This window comes from Lacerta agilis, chromosome 17, assembly GCF_009819535.1.
Source record: "Lacerta agilis isolate rLacAgi1 chromosome 17, rLacAgi1.pri, whole genome shotgun sequence".
Lineage (NCBI taxonomy): Eukaryota > Metazoa > Chordata > Lepidosauria > Squamata > Lacertidae > Lacerta > Lacerta agilis.
This window is the reverse complement of record NC_046328.1, coordinates 35,189,439-35,210,253: the sequence shown is the minus strand read 5'-3', so window position 1 is coordinate 35,210,253 and position 20,815 is coordinate 35,189,439. Positions and strand designations below refer to the sequence as shown.

Below are 20,815 nucleotides of genomic sequence, written 5' to 3'. Positions count from 1 at the left end.
TTCTACCAGCACCCACCCATCCTTAGGGCTCTGTTTTTAGGCTTCTGTGGTGGGATTTTCTCCTTTTAACCACACCAGTTGTGATCTCTAAGCTTTACTTTGTAAAAAAAACAACAGCAGCAGCTGCTGGGGAACCCACAAAAGTGGAGTCTAGAGGCCTGTGCATCACACAGGCTTATATAGAGGCATTCCACCACTTTAGATTTACACATGTATAGAAATTAAGTCACATTCTCAGAGGAAAAGTAGGCCTGTATTGTCTGATCTGGATGCCTGATTCAGCAAGATGAACAGGATGTCTGCTCTCAAAGGCCCTTTTTCCTGCACAAATGTGCTTGACACACTTTAAAGACAGTCTGAGTAAGCAGATTCTCTTACCAATACCCTTTCACTTTTTTTTTTTACATCTCTTCACATGTAGACTGTCTTATGAAAGATACACTATAATTCCCACCACACCTCCAAAGGTTCAACAGGGTGCCAGGCATTGTCTACGAATGCCTTTGGGGCTATGTGCATTCTGTCATAGGCGGTTGGCTGTGGGGTTCAGCATTTTGGCACCCTAATCCTTAATGCTGTTCTTATTCTGGGTGTGTTCAGTGAAAAATTGCTTCACCTCCAAAACCTGCAGCTTAGGGGTGTGAGTATTTTTTTGGGGGGGGGGCATGACGACGTTTATTCACCCTGCCAAAAAAGGCTCCCAGACTAGCTGGTGTGGGAAGCTGCCTTACACCAAGTCATATCATTGGTCCATATACCGTATTTTTCGCTCCATAGGGCGCACCTCGTTTTTAGAGGAGGAAACAAGAAAAAAAATTTTTTCTGGTTTTCCTCCTAAAAGCCCTGTTTTTTTTGGGTTTTTTTTGAGGATCAGCTAAAAGTTTTGCAGCTTTTTTTGCAAAGGGAAAAGTCCTGGTTTTTTGAGGATCAGCGAAAAGTTTTGCAGCTTTTTTTGCAAAGGGAAAAGCCCTGGGTTTTTTGGGGACCAGCTAAAAGTTTTGCAGGTTTTTTTTTTTTTGCAAAGGGAAAAGCCCCGGTTTTTTGAGGATCATCGAAAAGTTTTGCAGCTTTTTTTTGCAAAGGGGAAAAAGCAAAGCTCCTTTTGCAAAGGGGGAAAAGCAAAGAGGAAAAGCCCCGTTTTTATGGGGTTCAACTCACATTTCTGCAGCTTCTAAAGGAAAGGGAGCCTTTTCTACAGTTTCCAGACAGATAATCTAATCAGCCAATCACATGTCGCTGGGGAAACAAACAACCTCCCTCTGCATTACATTCAACAAAGGAGGGCGGGGCTGAAAGGGAGCCGGGGGAGTCTTATCTCTCTCCCGATCTCTTGCTGATCAGCTGCTGAGCGGGGTCCTTTCAACACCCCTTTTCTCTTTGTAAAATAAAAAGCATGATCCTCTTTTGGCCCCTGAGCAATTCAGCTCCAGGGACCACCATTCGCTCCATAAGATTCACAGATATTTCCCCTTTTTAGGAGGAAAAAAGCGCGTCTTATGGAGCAAAAAATATGGTATCTCAGGATTGTCTGCAATAACTGGCAGCAACTTTCCAGGGGTTTCAGGCAGAGTTGTTGCCCAGCGCTACTCAGAGAGATGCCATTGGGGGATTGAACCTGGGGCAAGGCAGATTCTCTGCCACTGGGCTATGGCTTAAAATGCAATCAGTTCGTATGGGGAACTTGCCGGATAGGCCACTTGACTTTTGCTCTTAAACCGTTTGGTGCAGATGTCGCAACTTAACAAGGATAAGAACATGCCAGCCATGTCAGGTCTTGGGAGGAAATAGCTCTCGGCCTTCCCAGGGTCAGTTTTGGAGGGTAACGCTCCCCTCTTTTCAAGTTTGCGCATGAAAAGTAGGGTGGAAACACTATACTAGTTACTGCACGGAGCAGAGGGTTCTTCACAACGTGCCTCGGGGAAATGGTGTGCATAGCGCAGAACGTGATCGACAAGTTTCCGGAACAACTCACTCGGTGCGATCACAGGGAGGGAAGCTGATAATTAAGTCAGCAATTCAATTAAAAGAAGAAGAATCGGTGCATGGAGAACTTGACACCTTCCTTGGCAGCCTGAGAGGGTTCAAATATGACATTATGCAAAGGGACTCTGCCACTACGATTTCATAAGTTGTTGCCTTAAAACAGATCATTTCCACGCGCCCCAGGAGTTCTCCAGCTGTTTTGGACCGGAACTCCTATCAGTCCTTGCTTGGGGGAATTGTACAAAATTTCTGGAGGGTACCAGGTTGCCTGACATTTAAGGGGTGAGAAAGTCCTAAATGCAGCGCGTTGTTAGAAACTATGGAACTAGCTCCCATTGGGCAATGATAGCCCCCTAGGACTGGACAAATTAATGGAGGAGAGGGCTATCAAAGGCTACTGCCCATGACAGAGGCTATGTTTTGCTTCCACGGTTGGAGACAGCAATTCTTCTGAATATCAGTTGCTGGAAAGAACAGGAGGGGAGAGTTGCTCTCGTGCTCGGGTTGAGCTTGCGGGATTCCCTCGGACACCTGGGTGGTCGCTGTGAGAACAGGATGCTAGGCTAGGTGGGCCACAGGCCTGATTCAACTGGCTCTTCTTAACGTTTTAAAAGCTGGAAGCAGGAAGATTGGGCCTCGGCTATCCCAAATGGGTCACCTGTGAACCAACTCACTGCGACGATACACCCCTAAACACGAAGGACTGCGCCGCAGCTTCCTTCCACTAGAGGTCGCAGCTCGAAAGAACCAAACCTTTTTGAGAACGCTTCCCGACTCCTTTCCCGTGCATTCCCAGGGGACGTTTCCAGACTGTCGCTATTTTGGGGTGGGAGTCAGTCATGCGCCGGTGGTGCAGTTGCAGCTGAGCGGGAGGTCTTGCGCAACAAACCCATTTCCCCATCCGAAAAGACCCGAGCTTTTGCGATAAGAAAAGTGATGGGAAGTTGCACAGGGGGGTTATGTATGTTGCCTTGCTGCAACATATAATCTAACCACCTTGCAATCAAAGCGGAGTGAAATTAGCTAAGTAATTAGCTGGTGTCATCCGGCCTCCCTGCAAACAGATGTAGGAGGAGCAGTGTTTTTCAACCTTTTTTTGGGCAAAGGCACACTTGTTTCATGAAAAAAATCACGAGGCACACCACCATTAGAAAATGTTAAAAAATTTAACTCTGTGCCTATATTGACTATATAAAGTAATTTTTCAATTTTTCCCACGGCACACCAGGCAACATCTCGCGGCACACTAGTGTGCCGCGGAACAGTGGTTGAAAAACACTGATATAGGCAGCTCATCTGAAAGAGCTCCAGCTTGCTTGGAGCAGCACTTCGCGAAGCCGAATGTTGGAGGAATCGGGACAGAGGTCCGTCGTTAAACTGTGGAACTCACTTCCGCAGGAGGCAGTGATGGCCAACAACTTAGATACCTTTTTTTTAAAGGGTTGGGCAAATTCATGGAGTAGGAGAGGGCTATGCTCTGCCTCCACAGCTGGAGGTAATAATGCTTCTGAATATTAGTTACTGGAAATGGCAGGAGCAGAGAGTGCTCTTGCTTGCTATGTGGTTCCGGCTCTTTGGGCTGATCAGGATGCTGGACTGGGTGAGCCCTCTGGCCTCATCCAGCAGCCAGGCTCTTCAGGTGTCCTTATGGACCTCCAGGTCCAGACACAGATATTCTTGGGGCAGTTGACCCCTGTGAGAATAGGATGCTGGACTAGGGAATAGGATGGCCGGATCCCGCAGGTTGTCCTTATTTCCTTCAGTCCTCGGATGACAACTAGCCGGTCCAACGGTGTGGAAGCGTATTGGCAGGGCTCCGCCAGGTTCAACACACACTGAGGCAATCGCTGCTGCGGTCCTTTGATAAGGGAGCCACTCAAGCCCTATTGAACGGGCGCATCCGGCAGGTGTTGCCTTTCATTCATCACAACAGCCTGCCAGCTGGCAATTTCCACATCTGAAGAGCCTGGCTGCCGGATTGGGATACTGGGCCGTCACAGTCGGGTATCCTGTTCTCACAGGGTCCAAATGCCCCTAAGAACCTTGGGATCTAGATAAACTGCCTCTGGACCTGGAGGTTCCATCGCCTTGAGAGCCAGTGTGGTGTAGTGGTTAGAGAGCCAGTGTGGTGTAGTGGTTAGAGAGCCAGTGTGGTGTAGTGGTTAGAGAGCCAGTGTGGTGTAGTGGTTAGAGAGCCAGTGTGGTGTAGTGGTTAAGAGCGGTGGACTCATAATCTGGTGAACCGGATTCGCGTCTCCGCTCCTCCACATGCAGCTGCTGGGTGACCTTGGGCTAGTCACACTTCTCTGAAGTCTCTCAGCCCCACTCACCTCACAGAGTGTTTGTTGTGGGGGAGGAAGGGAAAGGAGAATGTTAGCCGCTTTGAGACTCCTTCGGGTAGTGAAAAGCGGGGTATCAAATCCAAACTCCTCCTCCTCCTCCTCTTCTTCTTCTTCTTCTTCTTCTTCTTCTTCTTCTTCTTCTTCTTCTTCACGCAAATGGACACTGCCACTGAGCTACACTCAGCCCACCCTTGATTGCATTCTGACCACACACCAGTGATTGGTCATTCAGACCTTTGGCTGTGTACCTGACCTGATAGGCTCTCTCGTCCACCTAGCCAGCTATTCTCCATCCCCCCCATGAGCACAGCTTCGTAAGTCCCCACTGTATCTGTTTCCTTGCCCTGTAATTTTCAGATCTGCTTTCCCGACCCACCCTCCGCTCCAGCGGCTGCGGTGCCATTGAAAAAGCTAGCCTCCCCCCCCCCACCTCTAGGAGTGTGTTGTTGCGTGGTGTTCTCTGTTCTGAGAACTCTGAGTAACGCTGGGAAATAAGAAAGGGGGGGGGGGAGAAACGCTCCACGAAATGAGCTGTTGCTGACAGTACAACGAAGGGCTGCAATTTACATCCCTTTGCCTCGCACGTTAATTTCACAGCCAGCAGAAGGATGTTGCTAAGGCCCTGCTGTTTTCAGAAATGGGTGTTTGCAGGTTGAGAGACAGAATATGAGGTTTTTTAAAATTAAAGGGAGAAACCTTAAACTTCTGATGGGGATGGGGTCTTTCAAATTTTCAGGTTAGGTGTAAATGCCAAAATGAGAAGGGGTCGAAGAGATTTATTTATTTATTTATTTATTTATTTATTTATAAGAAGAGTTTGGATTTGATATCCCGCTTTATCACTACCCGAAGGAGTCTCACAGCGGCTAACATTCTCCTTTCCCTTCCTCCCCCACAACAAACACTCTGTGAGGTGAGTGGGGCTGAGAGACTTTAGAGAAGTGTGACTAGCCCAAGGTCACCCAGCAGCTGCATGTGGAGGAGCGGAGACGCGAACCCGGTTCACCGGATTACGAGTCTACCGCTCTTAACCACTACACCACACTGGCTCTCCGAGTTTGTTTTATTTTAAGAATAAAAGAAGAGCTTGCTGGATCAGGCCGGCGGCCTATCTCGTCCAGCAACCTGTTCTCACAGCAGCCAACCAGGGGCCTCAATGGGAAACCTCATTGGACCTCAGCACAAGGTCACTCTCCCCTCCTGTGTTTTCTAGCCTCCAACTGTGGAGTGCACAGCATTGCCTTCCTGGCTAATAGCCACCAATAGCCCTCTCCTTCTCCATGAATTTGTCCAGTCCTGTTTTAAGGCCCTCTAGGTTAGTGGCGTGACTGTCTCCTGCAGCAGCGAGTTCCACAGCTAAACTATGCGCTGTGAGAATAAGGACTTTCTTTTATCTGTCTTGAATCTTCCAACGTTCATTGGATGCCCAAGAGTTCTAGTGTTATGAGAGAGGGAGAAAAAAAATGTTTCTCTACCCGCTTTCTGCATGCCGGGCACATATTTATAACCTCCGATCACGCCACCTCTTCCTCGACTTTCCTCTAAATTAAGAAGACCCAAATGCCGCAGCCTTTCCCCATAGGGGAAATTAAGTCGCGCGGTTTTGCCATAGTGAACAGGAAAACACATAGGATGTTTTCGCAGAAGGTGAGCTGCAGTGAAAGGGAAACAGTGCTGGCTGCTTTGGACAGACACAGGGTGGAACAAATGGGCATCAGGCTAAACGTACCCCATTCTCTTAACCATCCCACGTATGGAACAGTGGGTTCATAGAATCGTAGAAATGTAGAGTTGGAAGGGATCCCAAGGGTCATCTAGTCCAACCCCCTGCAATGCAGGAATCTCGGCTAAAGCACCCATGACAGATGGCCACCCAACCTCTGCTTTAAAACCTCCAAGGAAGGAGAGTCCACAGTCTCCCAAGGGAGACCATTCCACTATCAAACAGCACTTACTCTCAGAAAGTTCTTCCTTCTGTTTAGTCGGAATCTCCTTTCTTGTAACTTGAAGCCGTTGGTTCGAGTCCTACCTTCCAGAGCAGGAAAAAACAAGCTTACTCTATCTTCCATGGGACAGCCCTTAACATATTTGAAGATGGCCATCATATCTCCTCTCCTCTTTTCCAGGCTAAAGGTGCCCTATTCCTTCAACCGTTCCCCACATGGCTTGATCATCTTGGTTGCCGTCCTCCGCACACATTCCAGCTTGTCAACATCCTTCTTAACTTGCGGTGCCCGGAATTGGGCACAGTATTCCAGGTGTGGCCTGACCAAGGCAGAATAGAGTGGTACTATTACATCCCTTCATCTGGACACTAGACTTCTGTTGATGGAGCCTAGAATAGTGTTTGCTTTTTTTGCTGCTGCATCACATTGTTAGCTCTTGTTAAGCTTGTGGTCCACTAAGACCCCTAGATCCTTTTCGCGTGCAATACTGGTAAGCGAACTGTCCCCCAACTTATATTTGTGTAGCTGGTTTTTCCTCCCTAAGTGCAGAACCTGACATTTGTCACTACTGAAATTTGTTTTGCAGCTTGGGCCGAGTTCTCCAATCTGTTAAGGTCACCTTGAATCCCGGTCTGCATTAGCTACCCTTCCGAATTTGGTGTCACATGCAAATTGAATGAGCACCCCCTCAATTCCTTCGCCCAAGTTGTTTATAAAGACGCTGAGCAGCAACGGGGCCCGGGACAGAATCCTGTGGCACCCCACTTGTCACTTCCCCCCAGGATGACGAGGAACCATTATAGTGGGCACTCTGGGCTCGGTCAGTCAAGCAGCTACAAATCTTTCGGCACCCTCTTTAAAAGCCTCCAGTGAATCAGAGAACCACAGGATCATAGCTACGGAAGGGACCCTCAAGGGTCATCCCAGCCAGCCCCCTGCAGTGCAGGAATCACAGCTAGCAGATGCCCAACAGATGGCCAGCCATCCTCTGTTTAAGAACTTCCAAGGAAGAAGACTGTGTCCCCTTCCAAGGCAATATGTTCCATTGTCAAAACGCCTCTCACCATGGATTTTGCTGGTAGGCTGTACAGTTTGGAGGGATTTCCCTGGTAGATTGTGTCCCCATCGCAGGCCCCATCCATTCATCTCCCGCACCACTGCCTTTGCTGCCAGCGTAGAGCCTGTTGCCAGCCGTGGACGGATCCTCTCCGTCGAGCCACCTCCTTGGCCCAGCCCAGACATCCATCTCTGCTGCCTCCGTGACTCATCGCCAGCCAGCCAAGCGAAGGCAGCCAAATGGCTCCTTTGCCAGGGCTGTTCTTTAAAAGATCCTCTCCCTCGAGCGGCAGAAAGAAAAGCTATTAAGCGAGCGATTATCAGCCCTGCACGGATGCGATAATTCCTTGTTACGCCAAGAAAGCAGCCGCTCCGAATCCCCCGGTGGGGTTTTACCGCTCGGAACGGAACCAACACTTCAGAACCGCTCTTTAAAATAAATTAAAAGCGGAGAGTGGGTGTGGAGATTATCCACACACTCTCCGCAGCAGGTGGAGGGTCAAATAAATGGCTTGGGAGCGAGAGAGTGGGCACAGTCAGCTCAAAACGGAGCGAGGATTCTAGTCCTCAAGCTATAAGCTTGTTTCCCATTCTGCCCTTTAACTGACATCTTAGAGCAGGCTTCCTCAGCCTCGGCCCTCCAGATGTTTTGAGACTACAATTCCCATCATCCCTGACCACTGGTCCTGCTAGCTAGGGGTCATGGGAGTTGTAGGCCAAAAACATCTGGAGGGCCGAGGCTGAGGAAGCCTGTCTTAGAACGCTGCCAAGGGAAGCCATGGAAATACTTGATTCAGATATGGGGAAATTATGTGGTGTTGCTGGACTCCCAACTCTCATCAGCCTCAGAACGGCCAAGCATTCAGGGAAGAGAATGGTGGGACCACATCTGGGGGGGGTTCTCCATCCCTAACTTGAGGGCTGAAATTCTAACCAGGCTGCAGTGCAGAGGGAGGGAAAGAGAAGCAGGAATAGTCCATCGGTTCGGTTCAGAGAACCAACCTTTGTTTCTCCCCAGCTGTCACTTAGCAGCAGAAATGGGAAGCAGGTCTATTCCATCGGCTATGACAAGACACACACACACACACACACACACAAACACTTCTCAGAAGAAACCCCTTTATGTATCTTCCAAATGCTTCCAGCATTCAGGATCTTATTTGTTTTATACATGGATCCTCCAGACAGAAGATTCCACACTCTCATTTTAGAGTATCCAAAGGCTTGTAGTATACCAAGGGCGCAAGGTTTCTGCACCAGGAAAGCAAAAATTAATTCAGAGGACCTGGGCGAACTATGTGAATGAAGTGGATCTGGAGACTTTGTATTGTTTCAGTTTCATGAGTCAGAGAGAGAGAGGAGCAAAGAGGTGTTCTATAGCAGTGGCTGAAGACCTCTCTCCTTTTAATGGAAACCTAGGGACTAGGAACTTGATTTTTTATTTTTATTTTTTAAAATGACAAAGTGGAGTGGTTCTGAGGATGCTGTGAATGCTGAAGGTTCAAAATGTGCTGCTATGTTTTTTTTTGGGGGGGGATTATCTTCTTTAAAGGCATTGCACTGTAGTGCTGTTTAACATAGCCGTGCATTATGTTGTAGTTTCTCAGTTTCAATGTACCGTATATACTTGAGTATAAGCCTAGTTTTTCAGCACACTTTTTGTGCTTTAAAAGCTGCCCTCGGCTTATACTCAAGTCAACCATTCCTTAAGAAGTGTACAAGAACGGTGGTTCTTTACTCTCCCCAGGCAGCTTGTTGCATTCCTGAACTGCTCACATAAATGCAAACTTTAGACCCCAGAAGGCAGAAAGCCTATCAGTTAAGGAAGTATTAAAACCCCACAGGTGGTCACTTTCCCTGGCTCCTGCTTAAACAGGACAGGATCCCAGCCTTCTCTGTATAACACAAGGGAACATTACGCTGTGGGTTAAACCACAGAGCCCTAGGGCTTGCTGATCAGAAGAACGGCGGTTCGAAACCCTGCGACGGGGTGAGCTCCACAGCAGCAAAGGAGGAAGAGGAAGGAGCAGCCCAAAGGGCTGCTTTGGGCTGCTCGTTCCTCCTCTACCACAGTGGCAAAGGTGAACCGGCTTATACTTGAGTCAATAAGCTTTCCCACATTTTTGTAGGGAAATTAGGTGCCTCGGCTTATATTCGGGTCGGCTTATACTCGGGTATATACGGTATTCATTGTTTTGTAGACCGCTTAGAGACGGTCTTGAAGCATATATGCCTTGGACCCAGGCTACCTGGAAGATTGCATCTCCCTATACGAACCTGCCCAGATGCCAAAATTCTCAGGTGAGTATCTCCCCTTGGTCCCATCGACATCAGAGGCACGGTTGGTGGTGACCCAAGGGACAGAGCCTTTTCTGTGGTTGCCCCAGATTATAGGATTGCCTCCCAAACGAGGTTAGACTGGCTCCCTTCCGCTGGCTAGTTAAGATATACTGTTGGAAGAGATAGTCTGGCTATGTATTCCTACTGGCATCAACCAAGGAACTTCCTTGTTCTGTTTCCTTCGTTCCCCGCAACCAGAAAGCTAGGGTGATGCAGTGGTTAGACTTGGATCCGGGACAGACCAGGGTTCAAATCTCCACTTGGCCATGAAGTGCACCCTGGGTGACCTCAGGGGCATACCTTGGTAGTCTCTGGTAATATGGTACCCTGAGCGCAGCCAAAAATTGTCATCCCCAAATGGATCTTCTCTCAGTTTTGGGTCTTCTCAATTTTGCGCCCCCCCAAGCTTGTTGCCTTGTGCATGGGAATAGCCCACTCTGCCCTAAATGCAGCACTGGTGACCTTGAGCCAGCCACTGCCCCTCAGCTCAACCTACCTCGCAGGGTTGTTGTGGGGAATCCGATGAGGGGGAAGGCAGAACCACATTCGTCACCTTGAGCTCTTTGGAGACAAAAAGGTGGGACAGAAACGCAACAAATTAACGAATAACATTTTTTATATATATAAAAGAAAGCGAGATTAATTTAAACACCGCGTCCATTTAAACCCTTCCTTTCCTCACCATTTAACCTTTCCTTTCTTTTCCTTTCCCCATTCTGGAGACTTTCGAAGGGAATCTACCAGCAAAAAGCCTCCCCCCCCTTTCCCTTCCTTCTGTTTCGCTTTTCCCTTCAGCACCACCGGGAAAGAAAGAAAAGGGAAAAAAAACCACACCGTCAGCTGGAACTGCCTAACGAGGCCATTAGTCACTTGGGCTCCCCTTGGTGCATTTTGGGGTTAAAACGAGAAAAAAATAAAAAATAAAAAATACCCGATCCTCGAGAAACCTGAGATTGGAAAGGTCCTCCAGCATGGAGACCGAAGGTAACTGCGCGCAGGGGGGTGGGGTGGGGAAGAGCCGATTATTTTCTCTCCCCCCCCAATCTGCCCAATTTTGCATCCCCCCCACCTTCTCTTTCGCCTGCCCGCCCCTCCCTCCCCCTGCCACAATGGACTCTCCCATCCTCATTCTCCTCGTTGGAAACTGCAGTGTTAACGCTGTTCTCTCTCTCCCCCCTCGGCTCTGGTCCTTCCCTCCTCCTGCATCCTGGTTGCAGTAGCATCCTTTGCCGGCTGCTGATGAGCGCCTGAGACAGGAGGAGGAGGAGAGCTGTGCCTGGGTACCACAGGAGCAGGTAAGCGGTCTTATCTCTTCTCTCTTCCTTAGGTGCCTGCCTGGCTGGTCTTTTTCCGCCCCCTTGTTGAGGGTGGGTGGCGTAGCAACACCCCCCCCCCCAAAAAAAATACACCCCCACCACATCTCTCCCTCGGTGTGGCCATTTTGTCCTGGAAAACCTTGCCTTTGGGTTCGGCCTGAATTTCTGCAAATCTCTCTTCCTCTCTCCCCTGCCTCCAACCCCCCAACGCCAATTTCTTGTGGCTTCCTTCATCCTTCTTGGCTGTCATAGTTGGAGAGCCATAGTTGGCCAAAGGAAGACGAGGCTTCCTGACTTTGGCATCTCGATTTTACGGGAGGTTTTATTTATATCTCGCTTTGCAAAGGAGCGTGTGTGTGTGTGTGGGGGGGGGGGGGTGAATATTGAAATTTGGAAGGGCCCGAAGTGTGTGCACACAGAGCAAGGAATGACCTTGGGGGTGTTCAGAATTGCAAATTTGGGGGTGTTTCGTTGGTGGTGGTGGCTGTTCTTAACTCTGCACGCATCTTTCTGCAATCTGGATTCCCCCCCCCCTGTCTTCCCAGGGACCACCAAATAATTTGATTGTGGGGTGGGGAGGGCACTTGGGGTGGTTGTTTCTGATATCCCGCCGCTGGTAACAATATCCTTGCCACATACACCATCTGTATGAATGGGGTGAGCCTGGAGAACGGATGGTGGAAAGGAAATGCCAGAAATTAAAAATACCCATCTTCTTTCTTTCTTTCTTTTTTTAAAAAAGAGAGGCTGGATTGTGTGGGATGTGCTGAGGAAGGTTTTAATTTCAGCTTTCTGGATATGGTTCCTTTATTTTATTTTTTTTAAAAATCAGGGCGTTTTGACATTTAGAAGCTGGAAATGAAGCTGAAGATATGTCAATCAAGAAAAATGTGGGACAGGCATGGGTTGGGGAGGTGGGGGTCTGCCTCCGGCTTCCGAATTTTGACAATCTCTCATTCCACCCACCCACCCCCACTTCAGATCTCTTAAAAACTAGTTTACCCTGCTGCCTTTAAAAATTGGTGGGTTCGGGAATCTTTCTTTTCCTATGCTAACAAAGCGGGGAGGGGGGATTTCCTAAAGGGGGTCATCTCTCTCTCTCTCTCTCTCTCTCTCTCTCTCTCTCTCTCCCTGCCCCCCACAATCATTTCTAGCCATTATATATTATTTTAACCTCCCCTCCCAGGTCCCTTGACTCAATAGCATCCTTACAGGGTTTTTTTTGGGGGGGGGAATGTTGCTGTGATATTGAAATAAGGTCATTGGACTCCGGGGGGGGGGAAGCTATGTTTGATCAGCATTTGGGGGGGGGTGAGGGAGAACATTGAGACAGATCCTGCCTTCCAAAGAGGATCACAAAACGGATGAAAGAATTGGGTGGGGGTAGATGTTGGGGGGGGAGCCCACACGTGACTGCTCCATCCTTGATTTTTTTAATTTTAATTTGTAAGCTAGTTCTTTCCCAGCCGAGTCGGTCAATACAACATGATAAATACCCCATGTCCTTCCCCCCCCCTCTCTCTTTGTGTTGTGTGCTTTTAAATCAGTCATCAGAGGGCAATGAATTAGGAGGGAGAATGCAAAGATGTGTTTTTTTTGTTTTTTTTTAAAGCTGTGGTTCAGCGGGTGACCTTGCCTAGCCAAACACAAGGCCCTGCAGATGCTGTGCTTGTCTTCCTTTCATTGTGGTTTTAAAAGTTGGGTTCGATAATGCACAGAGATGGTCACCAAGGACCCACATGCATAAACACATCCCAGCAGAGAAGGAGAGGGCTGATGGAGGCACCTTTGAACGGGCTTAATTCAGGCTTCAGAGGCCCGTTCAGGATCCTGAATGTGCAGAGGCAGGGAGGAAACGCACTCGTCACCTTTGGAACTCCCTGCCTATTGATATCAGGCAAGCACCTTCATTGCACACGTTTAGATTACTTTCTGCGTTATGTGTTTGTTTCCATTTGTGCACAGGTGTGTGTGTGTGTGTGTGTGTGTGTGTCTTCAACCAAGGACCTTTCTATACCACCAGTTTATTCAGAATTCATCCTATACGTTGGAACTCCCTGCCTATTGATATCAGGCAGTAGCATTTTCCCTGCACTCTTTTGGCACCTGCTAAAAACATATTTTTTTTTAACCCAGGCCTACTTGGGTGTTTAGACAGTTGATGCAAGTTTCAATTCTGTGTTCGGTCTACCTGTATTGCTATTTTCACTTTTCAAAAGACTTTGAAATCATTGCTGCTAATTTCTTTCCAGTGATAATTTTATGGTTTTATCTTCTTCTTCTTCTTTTTGTAAACCGCTTTGAGCTTTTTGTTTGCAATCAAGTGGTTTGTAAATTCTACATAAATAAGTGAATAAATACGCTCAGGAGGAGGTGCTGTGACATTCGAAAGGGGTCGGGGAAGGTAGAAACGAACTCCTCTGCACTCGGAATTAGTTCAAGCGAGAATAGGGGCACATGGAATCAGAGAATTGTAGAGTTGGAAGGGATCCCCAAAGGTCCTCTAGACCAACCCGCTGCAATGCAGGAATCACAGCCGATGCACAGCATGTACAACAATTTCCCTGCATTGTCCTCTCTTTTTTCAAAACCCACTTCCGGTCTCTTGTGTTACACTTCAGTGTGACGAACGGAGCCCTGGGCGGGGCCATGCAGATAGAGAGACAGGTTGAGCTCCAAGTGGCTCCCATTGAGTTCTGTGGGACACAAGGCAGACAGGTTGTATGCAATCTGTGGATTTGGAGCAAAGAAACGGGCAGTCTCAAAAGCAGGTGGGTTTTCCAGGCAAAATCAAAACCCCGGTGAATGCCAAGGCTTCCCTTTTTAGGGAAGTTTTTAATGTGTGATATTTTTGTATTTGATTTCTGTTGGAAGCTGCCCAGAGTGGCTGGGGAAATCCAGCCAGATGGGCGGGGTACAAATAATAATAATAATAATAATAATAATAATAATAATAATGCCAATGCCAGACCCACTGAAATTTGACGAGCCTGTCTCACGTAGTCCCATTAACTCCACTAAGCAGGACTTAGTTGGATAACCACCTTAAGTTCTCAGATATGAGAGGTGGCCGTGGGAGAGCTGGTAGGTGGCTCTGAGTCCCACCCCCCAAAAAAAACCAGATTCCAGATACAGAGCCACAGTTCCCAAGTATTCAACTTATCATTTTACTTTTTTATTTTTTGCACTGGTATCCCACCGGTTCCCTCCAAGGAATTCAAGGTGGCACATGCGATTCTGCTCCCCCTCCTCATTTAATCCCCACAACCTTTTTTTCCACCTTTCCCCTTTAACCCCTCTTTTCTGCTCTTTTTATTCATTTCTTTTTCTTTCTCTATTTATCCTCCTCCTTTTGTGTTTTGTTCTATCAAGATAAAAGGCTTGGTTTGGTGTTATATATATATAAAAGGAAAAAGATATTAAGTTTTGTGTTTTTCTCTAGAAACCTTAATGGATTTTTTTAAAAAAATAAAGTAAGTAAACTCCCACAACAACTCTGTGAGGTAGGTGAGACTGAGAGAGGCAGTGACCAGCCCCCAATGCAGCGGCCTAAGTCTGCTTTATAACCAAGTGGGCATTTGTTTGAACCCGGCAGAGGCGGTTTTAGGGTGGGGCGGCTGATGTGGTTTCACTGGTTGGCTGCCACAACCATGGTGTAGAACGGAGCACGAGAGGCACGAATTTTGCACGAATTTCAGCGTGGCACAAATTCAGGGCCCTGCCGAAATTTGAGATCCCAATGTCCACCACTGCTCCTGGTCTCCCAGAGCCCAGTTCAGCACTCTAACCCCCCTCTCCCGCACTGGCTCTCCATACATTTCCATATATTTTCTTCATGTAACAGAAAGCAAAGTGGTTGCTGGATTTTTGGAGGCCGGGGTCCAAACCGCACCTACCGTCTTGACAGTAGATGGCTAGACCTTTTCCTTCCCTCCCCATCCTATGATATGAGAGAGGGGGTCCTTAAAACTCTTTGCCCAGTGTGTGTGTGTGTGTGTGTGTCTGCAGGATGCTGTCTCACCTTCTAGGCCCAGAAGGATGGCAAGCTAAATACACAGCCCCCAAATCCAGGATTTATTTTATTTTATTTTTTGTCGAGAGGCGAGGACAGTGCTATGTTCCCATTTTAAAGGCTGGACAACTGAGGCTGAAGGAGAGGGGCATCCCTTGGAAAAGTGGGACATTCCGGGATGAAACCAGAAACCGAGATTCTCTAAAACAGGGACGTCCCTGGGAAAATAGGGACACTTGGAGGCTCTCTAAAAGGGACCCGTTTCTAGGCGTCTTCTGACATCCTCTCTGGCACAATCCTGTCCCTGCTTTTGCCGTTTGAGTCAGTATATTCTCCCTCTCGTTCCTCCAGACACCACCCTGTTTTGGATTCCCGTCATCTCCACTAGAAACCTCCTGCGCTTATTTGCATTCCTTGGAAATCAGCATACACCTCTGAACATCCCTAAAAGGCATGTTTCTATTTGCGAATAGGCAGATGGACATTAGCGGCATTATTCCCTTTTCTTACCGGTCATTTTAATCGCTTTATCCTTTTCGTAAACTGCTTTAAGTTTGGTGGTTTGTGTGTGTGTGTGTGTGTGTGTGTTTTAACACCAAGTGGTGTATAAATTTTATGAAATAAATAAATAACCCTCTTTGACCAAAGCTTACGGGGAGATTAGGCCATACGCAGCATTTATTGAGCATTTGTTCTGATCTTGTTTACGGGGCTGGCCATGAGCCTCCGCCACGATTTTCTTATGGGGTATTTGCACGTCTTCCTGTTAAGTGTCATTCGTCCAAACTGCAAAATGTCAGTTTCTTTATTGTATTATTATTATTATTATTATTATTATTATTATTTTAAAAGGAATGGATTTCTTGTGCCGCGGCGACAGGATGAGCCTTGACCCACTTTAATTGTGCAAACCTAAATTTTCAGTGCGCGCTGGTATCTCTCCCAAGAAACGCTGGCAGCCTGGAGGCACCCCGCCAAAGTCCATTAAAAGTTTATTTATTCATTCATTCACTGCCTTCATATCCTACCTCCCCCCCCCCTCCAAGCAGCTGAAGGTAGTGTGCATGGTTCTCTCCCTCCTTGAGTAACTTCCACAACAACCCTGTGAGGAAGGCTAGGCTGAGAGTCAGTGACCGGCACCTAGTGAGCCTTGTGGTCGAGTGCGGGATTTGAACCCTGGTCTCCCAGGCTTTAGCCCGACACTCTTAACCACTACGCCATGCTAGCTTCCCAGTAACTCTAGAGTTACTAGCCAAGACATACTATCCCTCTGGCTCAAACCATACCTGCTGTTCCACCTGTTCCCCGAGTAGCAGAAAGCCCCTGGGACCAGGGATTTGTCCTCCGGCCTGTCTGTAATTATTTAGTTTATTTACATGTGCACAACTTTGGTCTCGTTGGAGGCAGACGCCTTGTGCTCATAGCAGGCAAGAGACCCACTGCCCCACATTGGATCATGAGTGAAAAAGAGAGACACGCAGAGAGAATTTCCTAGCAGATGATCGCTCAGCTCTCTGATCACCTTCCCGTCTTGCTTGGTGCCCGTCTGTCCCCCAAACTGCAGTTTCTTCTACATCACTTCGCTTTGGCAGGCCAGCTCCACCGGGGCTGCTCTCACTTCAGCTGCCACCTGGGGGATGCTGCCTCGGTGGGAGAGATAGGAAGCAGAAAATTCATTTCATTAGCTTTAAGAACCAAGGGCACCCCCCCCCCCGTCTAGTTCAGCCTCCTGTTCTCAGGGCCGGTGCTAGGAAGGAAGGAAGGAAGGAAGGAAGGAAGGAAGGAAGGAAGGGTGAGAGAGAGGGAAGGAAGGAAGGAAGGGTGAGAGAAGGAAGGAGGGAGGGAGGGAGGGAGGAAGGGTGAGAGAGAGAAGGAAGGAAGGGTGAGAGAGAGGGAAGGAAGGAAGGAAGGGTGAGAGAGAGGGAAGGAAGGAAGGAAGGAAGGGTGAGAGAGAGAGAGAGAAGGAAGGAAGGAAGGAAGGAAGGAAGGAAGGAAGGAAGGAAGGAAGGAAGGAAGGAACCTGGTTTGCTGAAGGAGTGCTCTGCAGTGGCAATGGGGCTGCCCAGGAGAGCTTGGCTGGGGATGTATCTATAGGGCTGATCCATTTATTTAAAGATTAATAAACTGCCAGCGATCAAATCAAATCCAGCTCCTTCTCATTTTAACCCCTCATCCACTCCTGGGAAGAAGAAGAAAGGAGGGGCAGGTGGACAACCAAGAAGTGTGTTCCCAATAACAAAGAATATTAAATAATACAAATGTATATTTTAAATGCTGTAACCAAATGATATGATCTTGGGGAGTCGTGATGGATGGTATGTATGTGTATGTGTGGCTGTAAATGTATAAATGCGTATATGTGGCTGTAAGTGTGGGATGGCATTCAATTTTGTTGTACTATGTACAATGACAATAAAGTATCTATCTATCTATCTATCTATCTATCTATCTATCTCCCATCAAGCCCCCAGATAGTATGGGTGTTCCAGAGTAGGCAGTTTTGTCACTGAGGGCTGATGGGAGTTGTAGTCCAAAATCCTGTAGGGTGTATTCTTATCATAGAATCACTGGATTGCGGAGTTGGAAGGGACCTTGAGGGTCATATAGTCCAACCCCCTGCAATGCAGGGATGTTTTTGCCCAACATGGGGCTCAAACCCACAACCCCGAGATTAAGACTCTCATGCTCTAGCGACTTAGCTATCCCTTTCTGGCCCATTAAACTCTGTTTTCCTGAGCAAAAGATATGGCTGGCTCTACTTGGCTAGTATCCATGACGGCCTGGAAATGGGGGCATAACCAACGGGAAAAGGCATATTCTAGTTAAAGATGTCTGGTACTCTGGAAACAGTTTTGACTCACCACAGGAATTTAGGCAAGTGGCTTAAAAAACCAACCAACCCACCTTACATATATCCACACTCAGAAAGCCATTCATGCATATACAGATGGTGGAATGGGTCAGGACATCTGGCTGTTAAATAAATAGTTAGTGGTTCAAGCCCACCCAGGGATGGCTGTGTGCAGGATTCCTGCATTGCAGGGGGTTGGACTAGATCAGACACCCCCAAATTGCGGCACTCCAGATGTTTTGGCCTACAACTCCCATGATCCCTAGTTAACAGGATGATGGGAATTGTAGTCCAAAACATCTGGAGGGCCGAAGTTTGGGGATGCCTGGACTAGATGATCCTTGGGGTCCCTTCCAACTCCACAATCTCATGATTCTATGATACACTTCTTGTTCAGTTATTAGAGACATGTAAATGGGAACATAACAAATTAGAAAGGTGTATTCTGCTCCAAGGTTCACTGGCTGGTCCTTTCAGCTTGCTACAGGCGACCGGACAAGTGTCTGTTTTTTATTTTTAAAAAAGCCTTGTATACATCCATACTCAGACATCTGTTCATGCATAACCTGCCTGTTTCTCTTCCTACCAGACATGCTTCTGCTACCAGTGCTTAAAAATAGCATCCTATTTTGAGCGGAGGAGAGAGAGAGAGAGAGAGAGAGAGAGAGGGAGCAGGGTTGCTTGGCAAACTGTGGGATACTTTCATTCACCCTCGTAAATCCCTTCCCCAACTCCCCTTGCTTCCCCTCTTCCCTGGGGCAGGAGATTATTATTAAAAAAGTGGGACCGAGATTCTTTGAACCAGTCGGTTGGTATATTTAAAAAAATAAAAACCCATTTCACGGCCCACAGGATTTATCAGTGACGTGTTTCCTCGTCTTTCCTCCCCTCCTGCTTTTCATTTCAGTTTCATCTGGTTGTTGGTAAGCGAAAGTCCTAAATGCTCAGCTGTCTAGAAAGAGGGGGATGCCCTCTGAGGAGGGGCAACAAATGTTTTGACAAAATAACGGAGGAGCAATGCTTCTGATGGCCAGTTGCTAGAAGCCACGGGAGGGGAGAGGGTGGTCAGATCCTGCTCATGGGCTTCCCTTTGGGGTATCTGGGTGGTGGGTGCCATGGGCCTGATTCAGCACGGCTGTTCTTATGTAAGGATGCCTGGAAGAATGCTAAAGTCTTAGCCAAGGTTCAGGTAACGCTGTGAATGTAATTTCGTTGGCTTGCCCCCTTTCCGTAGTTATAATCATGCTCAAGGTGGCTTACAGACCAAACAAAAAACACATAATTAATAAGCATAGCAAAGTTGTTGTTGTTTAGTCGTTCAGGTCGTGTCTGACTCTTCGTGACCCCATGGACCAGAGCACGCCAGGCACCCCTATCCTCCACTGCCTCCCGCAGTTTGGCCAAACTCATGTTAGTAGCTTCGAGAACACTGTCCAACCATCTCATCCTCTGTCGTCCCCTTCTCCTTTTGCCCTCCATCTTTCCCAGCATCAGGGTCTTTTTCAGGGAGTCTTCTCTTCTCATGAGGTGGCCAAAGTACTGGAGCCTCAGCTTCAGGATCTGTCCTTCCAGTGAGCACTCATGGCTGATTTCCTTAAGAATGGATAGGTTTGATCTTCTTGCAGCCCATGGGACTCTCAAGAGTCTCCTCCAGCACCATAATTCAAAAGCATAAATTCTTCAGCGATCAGCCTTCTTTATGGTCCAGCTCTCACTTCCATACATCTCTACTGGGAAAACCATAGCTTTAACTATACGGACCTTTGTCGGCAAGGTGATGTCTCTGCTTTTGAAGATGCTGTCTAGGTTTGTCATTGCTTTCCTCCCAAGAAGCAGGCGTCTTCTAATTTCGTGACTGCTGTCACCATCTGCATTGATCATGGAACCCAAGAAAGTAAAATCTCTCACTGCCTCCATTTCTTCCCCTCCTATTTGCCAGGAGGCGATGGGACCAGTGGCCATGATCTTAGCAAAAGTAGTAACAGGCTATGAATAGAACATCAAAAAGCACACAAACAAATTAAACAATTTCCACGTAAAGCACAAGATCCAAAATAGAGATACAAAAAGTTAATATCAAAAGCAGCAACAAATGCCGCTGCCGCTGCCACCACAACAAAATCCCAATTCATTTATGGCCTTACTACCGCATCCTTTTCTCCAAGGAGCTCAAGGTGGTGTATATGGATTTCCCCTCCCCTCCATTTAATCCTCACGACAACCCTGCAAGGTCGGTTAAGTGGGGCAATTCAAACCCAGGTCTCCCAGGTCCTTGTTGCCATTTAAGCCCCCCCCCCAAACAACAACCCTGTGAGGTAGGACAGGCTGAGAGACAGTGTCTGGCTGAAGGTAAGACGCAGTGAGCTTCATAGCTGAGTATGTGGGATTTGAGCCATGGTCTCTCCCAGTTCTTAGGCCAATGCTCTAACCACTACACTACACTGCCTCTTTGTTTTAATCCAGACCCGTGTAATCTGGACCTGACATCGAACAAGGCTATGGAAAGATCTTCCCAGCTTCTCCCCTTCGGGTGCCATTTGGCTCCAGGCCTCGGTGCCTGTCTGGCTGCGAGCCTGATGTGAACATCTTGGATAAACGCTGCTGCTTAAATTTAATAAAATATAAGGCTTGTTATGGGCTGCTTGGCTTCACTTGTAATGTCTGCGGCCATATTATTGCTGGATTCCAACTCCCATCTATCTTAGCAGTGAACATAGGCAATGGCCAGGAGTTGGGGTCCAGCCATATCTGGAAGGCTTGCAGGGGAGACGATGCAGAAGACATATGAGAGCCATCTTCAAATATCTGAAGGTCTGCCCCCTGGAAGATGGAGCAAGCTTTGCTGCTGCAGAGGTCAGGGTCTGAACTGATAGATTCAAATGGCAAGAAAGAAGATTCCGACTCAACCTTGGAAAGAACTTTCTGAGGGTTGTTCAACAGTGGAATGGACTCCCTTGAAAGATGGTGGA

The 20,815-nt window shown here is 47.7% G+C and overlaps 1 protein-coding gene across 1 annotated transcript in view; it reads left to right on the top strand.

Annotated features, from left to right (window-relative positions):
* The first annotated feature begins 10,871 nt into the window (after positions 1-10,871).
* The window catches only part of SV2A (synaptic vesicle glycoprotein 2A), a 41,743-nt gene continuing 31,799 nt past the window's right edge, over positions 10,872-20,815 (top strand). The window contains exon 1 of the mRNA XM_033135933.1: positions 10,872-10,962. The gene's annotated coding sequence lies outside the window, so the exon portion shown is untranslated. The remainder of the gene's footprint in view (positions 10,963-20,815) is intronic.